The 17,970-nt window shown below is 43.1% G+C and overlaps 1 long non-coding RNA gene across 1 annotated transcript; it reads left to right on the top strand.

Annotated features, from left to right (window-relative positions):
- The first annotated feature begins 12,155 nt into the window (after nt 1-12,155).
- On the top strand, nt 12,156-17,340 carry LOC311517977. Its single transcript, XR_014710849.1, has 3 exons — nt 12,156-12,276; nt 14,503-14,629; nt 17,119-17,340. It is a non-coding gene; the product is annotated as an uncharacterized lncRNA (long non-coding RNA).
- The last annotated feature ends 630 nt before the right edge of the window (nt 17,341-17,970 follow it).

Below are 17,970 nucleotides of genomic sequence, written 5' to 3' on the forward strand. Positions count from 1 at the left end.
TGCATGGCCTAGTCCTCACTCCAGGGTCCATCCAGAACTACTCAATGTGAAAAACTGGAAAATAATGTAATTATGAAGGTGGGAAAATTGTAGCTCCAGTAGGTGCAGGGCAGCATTCTCAGAGCTGTGTTACAGAACATCTGGGTCCAGATCCTGCAAACATGAGGAGCCGTGTTGAGCATAAAGTTGCTCCCACATGACAGCAGGATGGAGGCACTGTCAAGCACTCATGTGTGATGGCTGCCATACCTTCTTTGTCTGCAGTCTGTGGTTTATGCAGAGCCCTCCAGAGCTAAAAGTACAGGTGTCAACAGCTTGAACTACAGAGCTGGCCTCTAGTTGGAGGCACAGCACTTACAGCTTGCACAAAGGGGGATGTGTGGCATGCACTGGCCAGTGGGTGACAGATGCATATCAGAAAATGCCTTCATTCTTCAATGCAATTCAGTCATCACTAGTCCATTTTCAGGATTAATGCTACTTTCATTCCTTAACGCATCTTAGTACATACTCTGAGCATTTGCAGTTCTCGTTTCAGAATTCCAGAGCGATTACAAATCTTGGTAATCTTAGCATTACCATTGCTCAGAATGTCTTTTTAATGCTTTAAACATGACGGTTCCCACAGGAAAGTTAACTTGGCAGCATTGTAGATCTGCAGCCCTTCTTATCCCCGTTCTTCTTGGGAGCTGCTGGATGTACCATAAAAACCTGTCCAGGATGCCCATTCATGTTGCATCAGGGACTGGTCCCAGAGAAGCAGTAGGGAGGAGTCAGAGATTTTTTCCAACCACAAAAACACAAGAGGGTCAGCTTCAGGGCAGGAGTTGTGAAGCTTGGAGCTGCATGAGAGCGACTTCAGCGCTGCTCGCCTGGCTGGTTCACTGGGCATTTTCAGAGCTCCATGCTTTCACCAGGCCAGGTTACTAGCATGGAACTGCCACGAGCATATGGTCAGGCTTTGGGCTGACATGACCTGGGAGGCAGAATAGGAATTGCCAGGCGTTCTTGAGGAACAAATCATTGATCATGTAAATAAGTCATTATTTAATTTTTCCCATAGGCAAACGTGTGTGTGTGTGTGTGTGTAAGAAAAACTGTATGTGGATGTGAGACACATTGTGGTACACAATGGTACACATTGTGGTACACATTGTGGTACACTTTATGTATTTTGATTTTATTTTTCTATATGAAAAAGAAATAGTCAAGACTTTTAAAGGTCACAGGTTTGATTAAATCCCGCAAAGGAATTCCTCCTGTCTTTTTAATTTTGATACAGATTTTTCACTAAAAGGTTCATCGTATTTACAGCAGGTCTAATATTTTTGGGTTTTTTTTAATGTCCCAGACTAATTTATTTTTCTGGTGGTTGCTTTACCTGTGTAGAATGTTAAATAGGAAGGATTTTTTTAAAAAATAAAATTGAGAATCTGCCTTCTTTACTAGAGAGTAAGGGGTAAAGGGAGGGGAAATCCATGTTCAGAAATCTAGTGTATTTACCTGGTAAGCCAAATAGGCAGCCAGTTCACATGTTTAGCTATATCTGACTATCTTCATTGAAACTCTGTAGCAGTATGTTGAATACAGAAAATGACTCTCCTGCTCTGGTGTTAACCAGGGACATCTGCACTCACTGTTCAGTGATTTGAAAGTAAATATCATAGTTTCCTTGTTTTAATGGATTTAATCACAGAATCTGAGAGTCTCTTTCCTGTTTTCCTTTTTTAGGGCTGAGTGATGGCACCAGAGATTGTCAATGCAGAATCTCTGGGAATCTGGCAGAGGACACCTAGCTTCTAAAATTATTGAAGCCTTTTTATCTGGACTGCAAAGAATCTTGTGAGCTGAAGAAAACCCACAAGGGAGCCCTAGTATTACCCATAATGACTTGTTATTCTCCTTTTAATAAAAGTAACTCCTTGTGGCTGTGTATTGTTGAAACATGTGTGAGTGTTTAGATTGGTGCACAGGGGCTGTCAGGTATTTCTTTTCTATTAAAATCCATTTTTTTCCTCTTGAAATTAGTAATAAAAAAATATAAAGGGTCACTATTGCATGCTAAATCCACCCAGTTGTGTTCCTAGACCAGGGAATATTCATATTTTTTTTATGTTTCAGTGAGCTCACATGGATAAATCTTTACCTATTCCTTACACTTTTTACAAATCCATTTCATTTGTGTTGTTGTTCGAGGAGGGGGTCCAGTCACAGTTTGATTATGTGGTGTGTTTCAGAGTAGCAGCCATGTTAGTCTGTATTCGCAAAAAGAAAAGGAGTACTTGTGGCACCTTAGAGACTAACCAATTTATTTAAGCATAAGCTTTCGTGAGCTACAGCTCACTTCATTGGATGCATAAAGTGGAAAGTACAGTGAGAAGATTTTATATATACACACAGACCATGAAAAAATATACATTGTAAGGAGGGTGATCACTTAAGATGAGCTATTACCAGCAGGAGAGTGGGGTGGGGGGAGAGAAAACCTTTTGAAGTGATTATGTGGTGTGTAACGCCCACCTCGGTACTCCATGGCACCTCGACCCTCCTCTGCTCTCTTCTGTTCTGAAACCTTCCCATCACCAGTTCCCCTTCACTTGTGGCAGAACTTCCAGACATGGCCATGTGCACCAGGTTCTCTTGCAGGAATGAAAATGACAGCACAAATCGTCCAAACATATAATTGTGTAAGTGGGATCTGGAGGAGACTGAGACATTCCCCCAAAACAAATCCACACAGAGAAGAACAGAGGAAATCAGGCCAGGCTTCTTTAAGGGCTGGGGCCTTAAGGCTAAGGGGCAAAGTGGTGACTTAATTACAACCTATAAGTACCTACATGGGGAACAATAGTTAGTAATGGGATCTTCAGTTTCACAGTCAAAAACATAACACAGTCCAATGGCAGGAAGTTGAAGTTAGACAAATTCACATTGGAAACCAAGCGTAAATGTTTATGTTGAGAGTAATTAACCACTGGAACAATTTACCCAGGGTCGTGGTGGATTCTCCATCATGGGCAATTTGTAAATCAAAATTGGATATTTTTCTAAAAGATCTGCTCTAGGAATAATTTTGGGGAAATTCTATGGCGTGAGTAGGAAGTGAGACTAGATGATCACAATGAACTTTTCATGCTTTAGAATGTATTAATCTATTAATCTAGGCATTCTGCTCCCTGTTACACTTACAGCTTAGGTTTACTGGTGCAAAATTGGCATAAGAGAGATCGGAATTGGGCCCATGATATTCCACAAAGAATTTAGAACAAGTTTCCTAAAGGGAAATGTCTGCGCTGTTGCAGCCTCAACTTTCCTAAACGCCTTACCCGATCCTACTCCAACAGTGGTCAGAAATTAACCTCTGCCATTAGATCATTTACAAGAAGTTTAGCAGTGTGGGCTCCAAATGGAAAATCTCATCCCAGACTTAACTAGGCAGATGCTATGGCTCTCCATGATTCTCTTTGTTGCACTGTCACTGAAGTCCAGCAGGCTGAGCTGTGCTGGATCCTGTTGCAAGGCTGTTATTCCAGACGGAGGAGCAGCTTTCCTTAGTCTTGTGGTTAGCACCACCTTGGTCTTGTGGTTAGCACACGGGGATGACTGCTAGGGGTTAAGTAAAAGGCAATTTAAAAGTGTAGCTAGATTCCCCCTCCCTTAATAAGGAGACCTGAATCTCTCCCTTCCCTAGATGTAGAGAACTTCTCAACTCCCACATCGAGTCAAGGGCTTGTCCATGTGGTGAGGTATCAGGAGAGATTTCAGGCCCTGGGGTGTGTCCGCTGTAAATCAGGTAACTGATGTCTTTCCTAGGAGCTTATGTTCATTACTAAAAAAGCTGTGGATTTTTTTAGCTTGGGCTAATTAACACATGAGCTATCCCAAGATTAAACAATGTGAACACTCGGCAATATAGTCTGACCACAAGGTACCTTTGGCAAGATCAGTTGGTTTTCTCAATTGGGCCTACAATTGTACCATAATTGTGAGCTCAATTGCATAAAATGAGGGAAAGTTTATAGTGTCACAATAACCTATAACAATAAACGTTGATGGGAAAAGCTGCAAAAGGGAGACAGAGACTGAATTAATTCAAACAAAAAGGCTTCCTGATACAACTCAACAACTGTGTTAAGATCATGCCTGGCAAACACAAGATGTCGGATTCGGGAGAGGTCTCAAGTGGGGTTAAACAGGGATCTGTTCTGGGTCTGGTGTTGTTAACATCTTTATTAATTACCTGAATATAGGAATAAAGAGCATACTTATCAAGTTTGCAGATGACACAAAGCTGGGGGTGGGGGGCTTGCCAACACTTTGGAGGATAAAGCTAAAATTCAGAGGGTTCTTGGTAAATTGGAGAACTGGGCTATAGACAACAAAATAAAATTAAATAAAGACAAATGTAAGGTGCTAACCATATGGAAGAAAAACCAAATGCACAAAAACAGAATGGGGGGAAACTGGTTTGGCAGCAGCACTGCTGAGCAGGTTCTGGGAGTTGTGGTGGATCACAACCTCAACATGAGTCAACAATGTGGTGCTGTTGCAAAAAAAAAAATGCAATTTTAAGTTACTCAATTAATAGAGGCATGCAAGTCACAGGATGTGATTGTACCACTCTATTTGGCACTGGTTAGGCCTCAGCTGGAGTATTGTGTCCAGTTTTCGTCACCAATGTAAGAAAGGATGTAGAGAATCTGGAATGGAAACTAGAAGTGAGCGACAAAGATGATCAGAGGGATGGAATGCAAGCCATATGAGCAAAGGCTGAAGGAACTGGGTATGTTTAGTTTGGAAATGAGGAAATTAAGGGGGAATATGATTGCAGTCTTCAAATACATGAAAGGCTGCCATAAAAAAGATGGAGAAAAGTTGTTGTCTTTTCCCACAGAGGGCAGGAGAAGAGTCAATGGGTTCAAACTACAGCAGAGCAGATTTAGATTAAATCTCAGGAAAAATATCCTCACTGAAAGAACAGTAGGAAAATGGAACAGACTCCCTAGGGAGGTTGTGGAAGCTCTTTCAATGGAGGTTTTCAAGTGGAGGCTGGATAGCCATCGGTCTTGGATGATTTAGACACAACAAATCCTGCATCTTTCACATCTGCACATTTCAGGAAATTCCGCATGACAAATCCCTGCCTTGAGGAAGCTGCACCTGATAAATTCTACTGCCTGCTCCAGTACCATTTGAAATCAAAGGTAAGACTCCCACTGACATCATTAGGGTTTGGATGAGGGCCCGATTGTGAGAGGAATGCCAAGAAACCGGTCTATCTGGGGAGAGGTATGGCAGTAAGGAGTGTGTCTGTGTGTTTATTCTGAACAAATTGTACCAATATCCTATGTGAATTTAGGATATTTTCCCATTTTTATGATTCCAAACCCAGGGAGATCAAACCTTGCTGCAAGCGTGTGTGCTGGGGGTGGGGAGGGGGACGGGTGTGGTGGGGTAGCAGGGGAAGCAAGGGTAGCTACTGAGATTCAGCAAGAGGATGGTCAGCCAACTCCAGGGTGGGAAATGGGGTCCCAGCAATTCCTGCCTGCTCCCTAGTCTGATCTTGGGTGCCTCTGCAACTGCTCCCCTCCCCCCGCCCCACCGTCCTGCTGTAGTCTCCATATCCTTCAACCCCCATACATATGTGTGGGATAATATGGGGGCAGAGCCTCCGCAATATTTCCATAATTCCAAAATTCTTAAAATGAGTGAGAAACACGTGCCATCTCTCCCTTTTTCTTGTGGTTCTGTTTTGTTGCTGGAACGACCGGCAGCCTTCACAATAGCAGTGAAAAGGGCAGACGCTTTTGGTGCGTTGAACATGTGAGAGTCAATGGCCCCTGCAGATACTAAGCACCTGTTAAGGATTTATCTCATCCACGCTATTCAGAGAAGAGAGAATGAGAAGTGACTGGGCTACAACAGCAGCCAGGAAAACTGAAGAAAATTGCTAAGGCTTCTGTAGTGGAATTGGGCCTATCAATGCAACTAGGTACTCACGGCTCACTGGGCACCCAAGTAGGATGAAAGTGGTCGAGCAGCTGTGCCCTTGATAACAGTTAGTTTTTCACCTAGTGAAGCTAACCTGCTTGTTTTGAAGGGCTCGATTCTGCCACACACAAATCGACACTACAAGTGTTAGAGTTGCTTACAGCAACAAAAGGGGATTGTCTGTCACTGCACTTAATCCACCCCCTCAAGAGGCAGTAGGTAGGTCGATGGAAGAATTCTCCCGTCAACCTAGTGGTGTCTACACCGGGGCTTATGTTAACTTATCTATGTCTCTCAGGGGTGTGAGTTTTTCATAACGTTCAGTGATGTAGCCGGGTCGACCTGCATTTTAGGTGCAGATCAGTCCTTACATTGCATCTTTCCATTGTCCAGAAACAGCCCCATTGATATTGATGTCACAGTTCACAGAGCAAGCACAACTCGTTGTGAGGGAGGGTGGCAGACTCCTCATAGCTAGTCATTGTGCATTTCTTGTGCTGCCATTGGTGCCGTGGACACAATCCTAGCAAATCCCAGTCTCTCCTAAGCAGAGTATGTGCTGTTAGCCGCCAAATTCAGATTCTCCACAGCCCACCTAATTATTATATGAAACTGCAGTGAAGATACCTGGTGCAGTGAAATTGGCCAGTGGGCTCTTTTCACTTCCGATATGCTCAGGTAAACAGACATTCTTATACAATGGGACCAGACTGATAGACACATACAGAGTGAGAGAGAGAACTGGTAAGAACCAGACACAACATCTACTAAGGAAGAATTTAAAACTCTGTGTTTATTTTTTTAAAATTAGCAAATATTTCATTCAAATGCTTATTAAGCACTTAGTAGCAAAACATATTTTTATAGATTCAAGAAGTCCACCTCTTCAGCTCAGGGTAAATGAACATCACAAACATTTCCTTGAGGACCAAAGAGAATTCCAGCAACAGAGGGAAAACCGGACTTGGCTTTCTTGATATTTGTAAGCTAAATAACAAGCAGAAGGGGAAAAAAAACACTTTAAAAACCAAAAACCCTTTCTGGTATCCTAATACTTTATAAAGAGGGGGGGAAAGGGCACAGACCCATTACTATTGTGGAAGAAAACTCAGTCTTCACTCTTAGGTTATTTGCAAAAAGTCAGAGACAATTTATTCGTGCAATTGCAGGGAAGACAGCAATTGGACAGAGTGTCTTCCCTTAGGCAAATCTTCAAAGCACAAACAATATAAAACAATATTTATACCCTTTTGTTACATATAGCTGTGTCCTGTTTAAGAGTAACAGCTGTGTTAGTCTGTATTCGTCTGTATTGTTTCATGATCTCTGTGTGTATATAAAGTCTGCTGCAGTTTCCACGGTATGCATCCGATGAAGTGAGCTGTAGCTCACAAAAGCTCATGCTCAAATAAATTGGTTAGTCTCTAAGGTGCCACAAGTACTCCTTTTCTTTTTGTGTCCTGTTTATACATTTTTCTTCCCATTATCTTTGTCAACATTGCATTCCATTCTTACCTTAAAGCAAGGTCCCTTGTAGTTTCCCCATCCACCTTGCACAAACCCCACTTCTACAAATCTTGCATTATTAGGGTTAAGGTTGGCCTGTTTCTTGCTCTGTCTCTTAACCAAACTAAAATAACTGCACTCATATGCTCTTTTCCCTTTCACACTTCCACACTATTTTCTTCTTTGCAAGTGCCCTACAATAACCTGGGTCAAATATTGACAGTGCATTAGAGTATTAAGACATGCCTGACTTGGTGCATAAACAAGAGTATCAGTAGATTCAATCTGTGAGGTAGACCTCTAAGATGATGGGATCGGGGAGTGGGCCACCAACCATCCCCTGGAAAGTCAGGTAGGCGATGGGCCATCTCCTCAAAATGCTGAGAAGATGTAGGAGGTGGACAGACCTCCCCGCAGGAACAGAGCACAAAGCAAGGGGATAGGGCCATTAAGACGGATTGTTCCATGATGAGGGGCCTCCAGGAGAGGAGGTTTGAGGGGATGTAAGAAGAATATTTAACTCCCCTATCTCTCTAAGGAATAGAGGTGGGGTTAATTGGCAGCAGAAGGGGAAGAGGAGGCTTTTTGTTTGTTTGTTTGTTTGTTTGTTTTTGTTCAGAGGGGTATTTCCTATGTTATCCGGAGCAAATTGTCCATCCCAACCTGTGACACAGTCTACAGCTTCTCTCTATGATGGTGTCCCTTGAATAGATATGTGGACAGAGTTGGCACTGGGGTTTGTTGCAGGGTTTGGTTCCTGGGTTGACAAAGGAGGTGCTGTAGTCAACATGAATAGGTCGGAATATGAATGAGAGGCTGCTAGGCAACTCTCTGACACCACATTCTACAGTCCATTACCCTTTGATCCCACTGAGGGTTACCAAAAGAAACTAAACCATCTGCTCAAGAAACTCCCTGAAGAAGCACAGGAACAAATCTATACAGACAAACCCCAAGACCCGCAACCAGGGGTATTCTATCTGCTACCCAAGATCCATAAACCTGGAAATCCTGGACCCCCCATCGTCTCAGGCATTGGCACCCTGACAGCAGGACTGTCTCCTCAGGCCCTACGCTACCAGCACTCCCAGCTATCTTCGAGACACCACTGACTTCCTGAGGAAACTAAAATCCTTTGGTGATCTTCCAGAAAACACCATGCTAGTAACTCTGGATGTAGAAGCCCTCTACATCAACATTCCGCACTAAGATGGAGTACAAGCCTTCAGGAACAGTATCCCTGATAATGTCAAGGCAAACCTGGTAGCTTTGTGTCATGGCAAACCTTTGTGACTTTGTCCTCACCCACAACAATTTCAGATGTGGGGACAATTTATACCTTCAAGTCAGCGGGACTGCTATGGGTACCCGCATGGCCCCACAGTATGCCCACATTTTTATGAATGACTTAGAACAACAGTTTCTCAGCTCTCGTCCCCTAATGCCCCTACTCTACTTGTGCTACACTGATGACATCTTCATCATCTGAACCCATGGGAAGGAGGCCCTTGAGGAATTCTAGCAGGATTTCAACAATTTCCACCCCACCATCAACCTCAGCCTGGACCAGTCAACACAAGAGATCCACTTCCTAGACATCCCGGTGCTAATAAGCGATGGTCACATAAACTCCACCCTATACTGGAAACAACTGACCGCTATACTTACCTACATGCCTCCAGCTTTCATTCAGACCACACCACACGATCCATTGTCTACAGCAGGGTTGGCCAACCTATGGCTCGGGAGCCACATGCGGCTCTTCAGAAGTTAAGATGTGGCTCCTTGTATAGGAACAGACTCCGGGGCTGGAGTTATAGGCACCAACTTTCCAATGGGCCGGGGAGTGCTCACTGCTCCACCCCTGGCTCTGCCACAAGCCCTGCTTCCACTTCACCCATTCCTGCCCCCTCCCCTGAGCCTGCTGTGCCCTCGCTCCTCTCCCTCCCCACCCAGAGCCTCCTGCACACCATGAAACAGCAGATCGGGATGTGCGGGGAGAGAGGGGGAGGTGCTGATGGGTGGGGCTGCTGGTGGGTTGGAGGTGCTGGGAGCTGATATGGGGCTGCTGACGTACTACTGTGGCTCTTTGGCAATGTACATTGGTAAATTCTGGCTCCTTTTCTGGCTCAGGTTCACCACCCCGGTCTACAGCCAAGCTCTAATATACAACTGTATTTGCTCCAATCCCTCAGAGACAAACAGCTACAGGATCTCCATCAAGCGTTCTTAAAACTACAATACTCACCTGGTGAAGTGAAGAAACAGATTGACAGAGCCAGAAGGGTACCCAGAAGTCACCTACTTCAGGACAGGCCCAACAAGGAAAGTAACAGAATGCCACTAGCCATCACCTTCAGCCCCCAACTAAAACCTCTCCACCGCATCATCAAGGATCTACAACCTATCCTGAAGGACAATCCCTCACTTTCACAGATCTTGGGAGACAGGCCAGTCCTCATTTACAGACAGCCCCCCAACCTGAAGCAAATACTCACCAGTAACTACACACCACACAACAAAAACACTAACCCAGGAACCAAATCCTGCAACAAACCCTGGTGCCAATTCTGTCCACATATCTATTCAAGGGAACCATCATAGGACCTAACCACATCAGCCACACCATCAGGGACTCGTTCACCTGCACATCTACCAATGTGATATATGCCATCATGTGCCAGCAATGCTCCTCTGCCATGTACATTGGCCAAACCAGACAGTCTCTATGCAAAAGAATAAATGGACACAAATCTGACATCAGGAATTATAACATTCAAAAACCAGTAGGAGAACACTTCAATCTCCGTGGACACTCAATAACAGATTTAAAAGTGGCAATTCTTCAACAACAAAAAAACTTCAAAAACAGACTCCAACGAGAAACAGCAGAACTGGAATTAGTATTAAGACTAGGAGTGGATGGGTCACTACAAAAACTAACTTCCCCCTGCTGATACTCACACCTTCTTGTCAACTGTTTGAAATGGGCCACCTTGTTTTACATTGGCCTCATTAGCACTACAAAAGTGATTTCAACCCCTTCTTGTCAACTGTTGAGAATAGCCCACTTCCACCTTAATTGAATTGCATCGTTAGCACTGACCCCCCACTTGGTAAGGCAACTCCCATCTTTTCATATGCTGTGTATTTATACCTCCTTACCTTATGTTCCTCTCCATGCATCTGATGAAGTGGGTTTTAGCCCACAAAAGCTTATGCCCAAATAAATGTATTAGTCTCTAAGGTGCCACAAGGACACCTTGTTGTTTTTGCTGATACAGACTAGCATGGCTATGACTCTGAAACCTGCTTCCAGGAAGAGTGTTTTTGTTTTTATCTAAATTTCTCTGTGGGTATGGTGTGAAAGTAACAGGGAAAGAAGAATGAGGTGACCAGACAGAGTGACATGCCCACTTTTTGTGTCCCCACTGGGCGAGGTAGCATTTAGGGTCCCTGTTCTGTCTCTGTGGAGAAAGTGACAGGTGAGAAGACAAGCGCCCTACATCCACACAGAGACATGTGAAATACAGGGAAAAGATGAGGGGATTAAAGGGACAGGTCCCTCCCAATGCCTCATTTCCCTGTTTTTTTCCCACTCTTTGTGGCTGTAGGACTAGTGGATTCTGATACTTAGTCCTCTCCCCTCTCCCCTCGATTTTTGTTTTTGTTTTCATATTTTCTGCCTACAAATGGGTGGAAATGGAGGAAAACAGAAGGAGACGACTGGGAAGGAAATTCCAAAGCAGGTTGTTAAACTTTGTAGTGATTCATTGTTTGTCAGCTCTGAGGCTTGGTAACAATGAATTCCCAAGGGAACACTGAGGTGTTAAACTCCTCTATAGAACCCTTAGAAATTTTCCTGGCCACAATTTCAGCCCAATCACTTCTTGTTCTCTCCTCCCTGAGAGAAAAAGACAAATCTTAAAAGGAGTTTAGCACCTGCGACTGCCTTTGGCTTCCACATGTTTGATTCATCAACATTTTATGTCTCTACTTTAGATTGTTCTCATTAAGGCTGATGTTTGTTAGGTGGGGGAAATACGGTAAAGTCATGGTTTTCTCCCATCAATACCTGTACAATTCCTTTGTTTAGATTCACAGAGAAACAAACCAAAAACATAACAATACATAAAAATACATTCCTGGCACACATTCCTGGCACAGTATTTTCAATGTGAGTCACTTTATTTCTTACTTTCAAAAGGATTTTTAACCTCTTTGTAATGGATTTTAATGCATGAAGTTTGGAAAATTCCTGAAATACATGTAAAATACTGGGGGGACAATGTACAAAAATATACAAACACACACATCCTTCTGTCCATCGCTTCTTGGGTGTGTTCTAGAATTCCCCTCTACACTAGGGCCCTCATCTGAAGTCAGTGGGAGGATTTCCACTGACTTCAAAGGGCTTTGGACCAGGCAATAGATGTTTGCTAGGTGTAAATATTCATATTGCAACTGCATGAAGGCAGGGATCTGTCAATTGTATTTCCTTGATGTGCCTTGGGAATTTTTATGCTGCTGTACAGATAATAAACATTATAATTAAGAGGTTACAGCACACACTTTAAAATGTCACTTGTATCAAAACAAGATTTCCACAGATGAGCATGTCACAATCTCCAGTGCCCTATAAATAGAGAAACTCCCAGTCTCCTGTCTAACTTGCAGTTTCTTCTCCTCAGTGACATTGAGTTCCTGGCCAAACGTTAGCCATGAAGATTCTTTACCTTCTTTTTGCTGTCTTCTTCCTGGTGGCGCAAAGCACTGAAGGTAAGATTTCCATGAATGAAGGGAAAATATGGAAGGACATGTGTGAGCCTGTACTAAGGTTGCCTAAATCTTTGTATCATAGTTTTTTCCAACTCTTCTTCTAAAGAGCTCTAGTACTTACAGGGTTTATAGCAGATACTTAAAATTTAGCTGGGGAATAATCCTGGGGTCAGGAAGGTCCCTTTGATATGCCTATGAAAATCTGTACAGATGTGGTTGAACTATAACCTGTAAAAACTTCACCTAAATTCTATCTAGTGGGGTGCTTCTAGGATTGGTTCTTGGTCCTGTCCTATTCAATTTTTTTATCAGTGACCTGGAAGAAAATATAAACTCACTGATAAAGTTTGCAGATGAAAAGAAATTTGGGGAGTGGTAAAAATTGAAGAGGACACAACTCTGATACAGAGTGATGTGGATCGCATGGTAAGCAGGGGGCAAACAAACAATACACATTTAAATAAGGCTAAATATAAATGCATACGTCTAAGAAAAAAGAATGTAGACATAGTTACAGAAGGGGGCACTCTATCCTGGGAAGCAGTGACTCTAAAAAAGATTTGGGAGTAAGTGGAGAATAATCAGTTGAATACGAGCTCCCAGTGTGAAGCTGTGGCCAAAAGGGCCAATTCAGTATTTGGCTGCATAAACAGGGGAATCTTGAGTAGGACTAGAGAGGTTATTTTACCTCTGAATTTGGCACCGGTGAGATCGCTGCTGGAAAACTGGGTCTTGCTCTGGTGTCCACAAATCAAGTCTGTTGCACCCGTGCATGGTTTAAAGGATACATTGGGCGGAATGCTTGTCAATCAAATTTGGCCCAGCTGCCCCTCCATCATTTTGGGGGACCTCCACAAACTGCCTCTTTCATTCTTCCCCACCCCAGATAGCCCTGAGGAAAGACTGACCTGAATATCTGTGTGGACACAAGATATATCCTCTTCCTTTGGCCTGATCCCATGAAAATACAGTTTGTTCTAGTGGAGGGTGAACTAAGTTGGGAATCAGGAGAATATGAATTCGAGTCTAACTTCTGCTCACAAATGTTAATTATTCAGGGCTTTGATGTCCCTTATTATTAAGTGTTGTCTCACTCCCAGGAGAGAATACACAATCTGGGACTAAAACCCCAATCTTTAATGTGGCAAATCATTTTCTCAGTATCTTAGCAACACTGTCTCCCAGAAATAATCTGCTATATCTGTGTTCTGGGCTAGATTACTGCAAATGCCATTGTGCTGAGTTGTAGCAGTTTCTGAAGAAATGACATTGCATCCGTATACATTATTTTTATGTTATTAATGAATTAGCACCTAGGAGCCCCTGGTCATGGATTTGGACCCCATTGTGTTAGGTGCTCTACAAAGTACAGCTAAGACATACTCCCTACACCAAACATGTATAAAATGAGAGAAATTACATACAAATAGGGGGAGCTCCAGGAAGCAATGAGACATTACTGTTTAGGTCTTGAGTTTATGCCTGTGGGGATTGGATACTTTAATGAAAGCATAGCTAAAATCCAGTTTAAAATAGTCTAATCTAAATATCCCAAAGGGTGAGGTGATGGCCATTTGGGCTACATTTTCCAAAAGTCCAGCCTCTCTCATATGACTATACCTGGCAACTGGGCAGGAAGAAACTATTCCTGAGTGCTGAGCTGTCACAGAATGTTTCTGCAGAGTCTCCCAGACCATAAGGCATTCAGACGTGAAGGAACTCGGTCAAACCCTTCTGTTCCTAAATGTTGCAACCATCCATCCCAGTGCTGAGCCGGTTCAACCCTGCTCAGCCAACCAGCATTTGTGATATTGCCTAGAACATCACTGTTACAAATAAGAAAGAGTCAGAACCGCAGCAGCAGCCACTAAGGGAAGTTGGCGATTCAGGCAGCTACCTGCTTCCTGTGTCTGCAAGGTGTGGGGCTGTGAAGGACATCCATGCTCAGTGCTGTGGTTCTGAAGAGTGCAGCCAGGGAGCCCGTGCTTCTGCTTAATTAACTTCCTCTGTTCTCTTCCTAGGGGCAGCCATTGAATGGGCAGAGAACTACAGCCATTTAAGTATTATGAAATATCAAGTAAAATGGGGCACAGGAAGATGATTGGGTTGTTTTATCTGGGTCTCAGTGAACGGGAAATTCATTAAAGCCCATCATGCTACAGCCACAGCTCTTGTTTCTCTGCTGTGTGAATGAAAATCATGATTCTTTTTTTTGTGTGTGTGCAGTTTCTAATCGTGGAATCATTGGCACTGCCATATGCCTAAGTAAGAAGGGTGCCTGCTTCCTTTTCCATTGTCCTCTCAATACAGTGCGTATTGGACGCTGTGGTCTGTTTTGGCATTGCTGTAGGTGGTAAGTTCAGGATTTTCACAAGGGAGATATTGCACTGTGAACAGAACTATTTGTCTCTCTTTTTTATGTATCCAAGCTATTGTTTAATGCTCTTGCAGGCTTCACACACAAGGCGCAGCCCAGGGCAGAGGGCAATGGAAGGTCCTGTACTACCCTGATTCTGAACTGCCTGGGTGCTTCTTTGACCCTTGTTGACTTCTCTTACTTACAGCTGCCTTACTCTGCTGGCCATGGCTGGTCCACAGCCTGGAGCATCTGTCATGCTCAGTGCTATAGAGATTGCTCTGCTGAGATCAGATAACATCCAGCACCATCTCCAGCAAGAACCCTAAGACAGTGTTTGCAAGTAGGGCAGCAGAGGGCCAGTTATGCCTGCTGCGTGTTGGTCGTGCATTGGGGTGACTCTCCTCCAAACCCTTTTAGAGCCCCTGTGTGTTGCCAGAGCATTGGTAAGCCCTCTCAACAAAGACAGTTTCCAATCTTTCTATAATAACTCCATCCTCTCACTTGTCCATTTCTGGAACAGCCTGTTTCTTAGGGGAACATCAATGAATGTTCTACAAACGACAATGGGGTCTCTTTTTTTGAGTGTTTGAGCACAGTTCATTCAGGCATTTCTGGTGCTGAATGTGTTTGACACAAGTCCTATTCATTCCTGGGACATGGCCTCTGCCAAAAACAGAGGGATTTTTTGACTTGTAGTCAAGCAACCATGGGAACTGTAGGCTCCTAACAAAGCATTCTGGAAGGCCTGTTTTTCTCAGTCTGAGGGGAATGGTAGGACTTGTTGTGAATCTCTCCGGTAAGTAGGAGTGAGGGAAAGAGCAGAAGTGCTGATACAGAGCAATCCGGGTCACCAGGTAAGCTGAGCTGAAGGACACAATATGGGCTTTAATACAGCTAAATATAAATGTATACATCTAGGAATGTAGACCATACTTATAGGATGGGGTATTCTATCCTGGGACACAGTGACTTGGAAAAAGATTTAGGGGTCATGTGGATAAACAGCCTAACATGAGCTTCCACTGTGATGCTGTGGCCAAAAGAGCTAATATGATCATTGGATGAATAAACATGAGAATCTCAAGTAGGAGTAGAGAGGCTATTTTACCTCTGTATTTGGCACTGATGTGCCTGTTGCTGGAGTCCTGTGTCTGCCTCTTGTGCCCAAAATTCAAGAAGGATGATGGGTTCAGAGAAGAGCCAGAAGAACGATTTAAAAATTAGGAAGCATAGCTTATAGTGACAGACTCCACGAGATCAATCTATTTATCTTATCAAAGAGAAGATTAAGGGGTAACTTGATCACAGTCTATAAGTATCTACATGAGGAGAAGTATTTAATAATGGGCTATTCAATCTAGTAGACAATAGTATAAGATAATCCAAAGGCTGGAAGTTGAATCTAGGAAACTCAGACTGGAAATAAAGTGGACATTGTTGGTGATGGTAATTAACCTCTGGAAAAATTTACCAAGTATAGTGCAGGATTCTCCATCACTGACAATGTTTAAATCAAGACTGGATGTTTTTCTAAAACAATCTGCTCCAGATATTATTTGGGGAAAAACGGTAAGGCCTGTGTTATATAGGAGGTCAGCATGCTCAAATTAATGTTGCGGGAAGGACAGGACCCACAGAAGCAGTAGAGTGGGGGGTGAGATCTTCCCAGCCACAAAAACACAAGGGAGTCAACTTGCTGGGAGCTACATGTGAGCAACTGCAGTGCTGCTCTCCTGGCTCATTCGCTGAGTATTCTCAGAGCTCCATGCTATCACTAGACCGAGCTGCTAGCATGGAACGGCCACCAGCATGGTCAGGCTTTGGGCTTCCATGAGTTGGGAGGCAGAACTGGAATTTCTATGCACTCTGAAGAATAGAATTGATCGTGTAAATAAGTATTTGTTCTTTAAATGTTGCTATAGACAAAGGTGTATTTGTCAGAAATATTGTACATGGATGTGAGACTTTATGTATTTTTGTTTTATTTTTCTATATATAACAAAATTTGTCTTTTTAATTTTGATAAAAGTTCAATGAAAAAATCTTTGCAGCAGTTCCAGTATTTAATTTGATGGGTTTTTTTAAATGTCCCAGATGAATTTATTTTTTCTGGTTGTTGCTTTGACTGTGTAGAGTGTTAATAGTCAGGATTTTTTAAATAAAATTGAGAATCTGCCTTCTTTACTAGAGAGTAAGGGGTAAAGGGAGGGGAGATCCATGTTCAGAAAGCTTGTTTATTTACCAGGTAGGTCAGAGAGGCAGCCAGTTCACATGTTTAGATATATCTGACTATCCTCATTAAAACTCTGTAGCAGAATGTAAAATACAGAAAACACCTGTTCTTGTGTTAGCCAGGAATATCTGTACTCACCATTCAGTGATGGACACAGTCCTGCTGTGCCTTTGATTTGAAAGTAAATGTCACATTTTCCTTTTTTAATGGCTATAAACACAGAATCTAAGAGTTTCTTTCATTTTTGCAGCAATAAGCTTAATTGATGGCTCCAGAGATTGTGAATGCAGGATCTCTGGGAATCTGGCAGAGGACGCCTTGCTTCTGAAATCATTGGAGCCTTTTCATCTGGGCTGTAAAGAATCTTGTGACCTGGAGAAAACCCACAAGGGAGCCCTAGTATTACCCATAATGACTTGTTATTCTCCTTTTAATAAAAGTAACTTCTTGTTGTGGCTGTGTACTGCTGAAACCTGAGTGGTGTGCAGGGGCTCTTTAGCTATTTCTTTTCCATAAAAATCCATTTATTTTTTTCCTCTTGAAATTAGAAATAAATAAAACAAAGGGTCACTATTGTATGTTAAATCCACCAGGGGTGTTCCGAGACTGGGGAACATACATATTTTTATGTTCAGTCAACTCACTTGGGTAATCTTTACCTATTCCGTACACCTTTCACAAATCCATTTAGTTTGTGTTGTTGTTAGAGGAGTTGGGTCCAGTTACAGTTTGATTGTGTGGTGTATGTCCACCTCGGCACCTCAACCCTCCCTCTGCTCCGAAACCTTCCCATCACCAGTTCCCCTTCACTTGTGGCAGAGCTTCCAGACACGGCCCTGGGCAGCAGGTTCTCTTGCAGGAAAATAACAGCACAAATCCTCCAAACATTTCACTTTGCAGGTCGGACCTCAAGGAGACTGAGACATTCCCTCAAACAAGTCCACACAGAAGAGAACAAACGAAATCAGGTCAGGTTGTTTTAAGGGCTGAGGCCTTAAAGTTAAGGGGCAAAGTGGTGACTTGATTACAATAGATAAGTACCTACATGGGGAACAAATAATTGGATCTTCAATCTCGCAGACAAAGCTATAACAGAATCCAA

This window comes from Lepidochelys olivacea, assembly GCF_965140295.1.
Source record: "Lepidochelys olivacea isolate rLepOli2 genome assembly, chromosome: 3".
In the NCBI taxonomy this organism is placed as follows: Eukaryota; Metazoa; Chordata; order Testudines; family Cheloniidae; genus Lepidochelys; species Lepidochelys olivacea.